We start from the raw sequence: 3,077 nt of genomic DNA on the forward strand, positions 1-3,077 counted from the left end.
CAGTCTGTCTCTCCTACACTGTCTCCCTCTCAGCTTTCCTACAGTCTGTCTCTCCTACACTGTCTCCCTCTCAGCTTTCCTACAGTCTGTCTCTCCTACACTGTATCCCTCTCAGCTATCCTACAGTCTGTCTCTCCTACACCGTCTCCCTCTCAGCTATCCTACAGTCTGTCTCTCCTACACCGTCTCCCTCTCAGCTTTCCTACAGTCTGTCTCTCCTACACTGTCTCCCTCTCAGCTTTCCTACAGTCTGTCTCTCCTACACTGTCTCCCTCTCAGCTTTCCTACAGTCTGTCTCTCCTACACTGTATCCCTCTCAGCTATCCTACAGTCTGTCTCTCCTACACCGTCTCCCTCTCAGCTATCCTACAGTCTGTCTCTCCTACACTGTCTCCCTCTCAGCTTTCCTACAGTCTGTCTGCCTTCCCTCTCAGCGTTTAGATTTGTGTCCTGGAATATCCTGGAAAGTGTGCAATGATCAGTGAAGACAATAAAAGCTCTATATATATGATACATAACATTCCAACTCCAAATCAACTGGATTGAATACACTTGTAAATAACAAACAAACAAAACTTCTGTTGTCCGTGTACAGTATATAGTCTTTGCCATAATACTACTACTAGTAGTAAGTACCTTCCTGTGTCCATATCATAATTATTGTGCATAATTGTGAAATTGTAAAAAAAACAACAACAAAAAAACAAACAAACATGTAGTACCAAGTGAATATGTCTGTCCCCACAAAAGTCACTCACTCGTGCCAAGTTGTTATCTTGGACTATTAACTTAATTCCGATTCTTCATCACCACACACACACACACACACACACACACACACACACACACACACACACACACACACACACACACACACACACACACACACACAGAGCAGTATTGAGGGCTTTTCGGTGGGACACCACAGCTGCCTGTTCGACAAAAGGTGAGCAGGTGGGCTTTCCTGTAGCTATGAGGAAAGTAAATAAGATGTAAATAAGTTATATTAAGAGAGAGCCTAAGGCTGTGCCGTTTGTAAATGAGCAAAGAGAGACCCTACGAGTGTGCTGTTTGTGTGTGGAACGAGCTTCTACATTTTCTGTCTTACCTTGATCTCTTCCCCCCCCCCCCCCCCCCCCTTCCCTTTCTTTGTTTTCTCGGAAAAATAACACGATGGGAACTATATGCACAAAATCAAATTTCACCCACAGAATTGTGACGTGAGATGATTCTGATTCTGTAGAACAAAGGGAATATCATTTTTAGCCTTTTCATTAGGCGATAATGATAAATGACATTTTCTATACTAGCACCTAATTAAAAAAGGCTTAAAATGTCTGTGCTGCTCCTTACGTCAACTTGATTGGCCATAGATGAATTCAATATATTATAGTCAAGTCAATAGACTAGTTAACTGCTGTGGCCATACAGTACACAGACACAGTATGAATGTTTGCCACAGAAGTTGGTGGTGTTTTTTGTTGTCTTTACTTGAGGCTCAGAGAAGTAATGTGAGTCACATGCATCATGGGTGCATCACCAGCAGAGGGCGTACAGGTATGTGATCAACGTGTCTTTGTAACAGTGAGCCACAGCAGTCCCTCTTCTTATCCACTTCAAACCCCAGCCTCAATATAAAAAAGATTGGCGATCTACAAACTCATGACCGGTTGTGAGGGGTCATTATTAAGCCATTATTATCATTAACCCCAACTTCAATATTATCTAAAAATAGCAGATCTACAAAGTGGTCATTCTTGAACCCCGGGACCCATGTTTGGGTCGCGGACCAATTTCTATGGATTGTGTATAACCGAGATCTACTATACTTATAGGGGACTGTCAGAGGAGTCTATAAGGGCTCGTATTCGGGGAGGCCTTATAGCCTAAGGATCTGTATTTCGTCTTAGGAGCTGGGGAGGGGACAGAGCTGATCATGTTTGAGTCTAAAGCCTGTCTCTAGATACCTCCTTTCTTATATTCTTTGCCATACTTTATAGGGTGACGTGACGTCATGGCCTTCCGTGAGCAACAGATTGCGAGTAAATAACTCCCCCCCTTTTTTGTTTCCTACAAAATAAATATATTATTTCAAAATATATCTTTTTTAAAAACCCAGTAAAAGATAACAACTTTTCATTCATTAAAAACAATTCCCAACATTTTTCAAAAGGGTTTCATAAATAAAATATATATTTTTTTAAATAATTTTCATAAATAAGCTTGTGGATCTGCTATTTTCAATTTACAGTAACCGTATCTTTCTAAAACGTTCTGTGCTTGGTTGGGGGCCCATCACCTTATCGAGGCCTCCTTTAGGATGGTGATATTATTAGGAAACAGCCCATTTTGAGGATAACCACAGACAGGCTGGTTTGGGTTGGGTTGCTCGACACCATCCTCCCCCCCAGTGGAATGACCTCTCAGTCACCACTGGGGCCAGTGGAATGACCTCTCAGTCACCACTGGGGCCAGTGGAATGACCTCTCAGTCACCACTGAGGTCAGTGGAATGACCTCTCAGTCACCACTGGGGCCAGTGGAATGACCTCTCAGTCACCACTGGGGCCAGTGGAATGACCTCACAGTCACCACTGAGGCCAGTGGAATGACCTCACAGTCACCACTGAGGTCAGTGGAATGACCTCTCAGTCACCACTGGGGCCAGTGGAATGACCTCTCAGTCACCACTGAGGTCAGTGGAATGACCTCTCAGTCACCACTGAGGCCAGTGGAATGACCTCTCAGTCACCACTGAGGTCAGTGGAATGACCTCTCAGTCACCACTGAGGCCAGTGGAATGACCTCTCAGTCACCACTGAGGTCAGTGGAATGACCTCTCAGTCACCACTGGGGCCAGTGGAATGACCTCTCAGTCACCACTGGGGCCAGTGGAATGACCTCTCAGTCACCACTGGGGCCAGTGGAATGACCTCTCAGTCACCACTGAGGCCAGTGGAATGACCTCTCAGTCACCACTGAGGCCAGTGGAATGACCTCTCAATCACCACTGGGGCCACAGGCAGCCGTCGTGTCCCATCTGATAGAAAAAGCCATCATTTTATTTTCCCATGACGT

At 44.8% G+C, this 3,077-nt stretch overlaps 1 long non-coding RNA gene across 1 annotated transcript; it reads right to left on the bottom strand.

Annotated features, from left to right (window-relative positions):
- Positions 1–236: 236 nt before the first annotated feature.
- Positions 237–974, bottom strand: LOC306939726. Its single transcript, XR_013791913.1, has 3 exons — positions 872–974; positions 412–801; positions 237–313 (listed from the first exon to the last, which is right to left on the bottom strand). It is a non-coding gene; the product is annotated as an uncharacterized lncRNA (long non-coding RNA).
- Between the last annotated feature and the right edge of the window lie 2,103 nt (positions 975–3,077).

The sequence above is a fragment of the Electrona antarctica genome, assembly GCF_951216825.1.
Source record: "Electrona antarctica genome assembly, chromosome: 16".
NCBI lineage: Eukaryota > Metazoa > Chordata > Actinopteri > Myctophiformes > Myctophidae > Electrona > Electrona antarctica.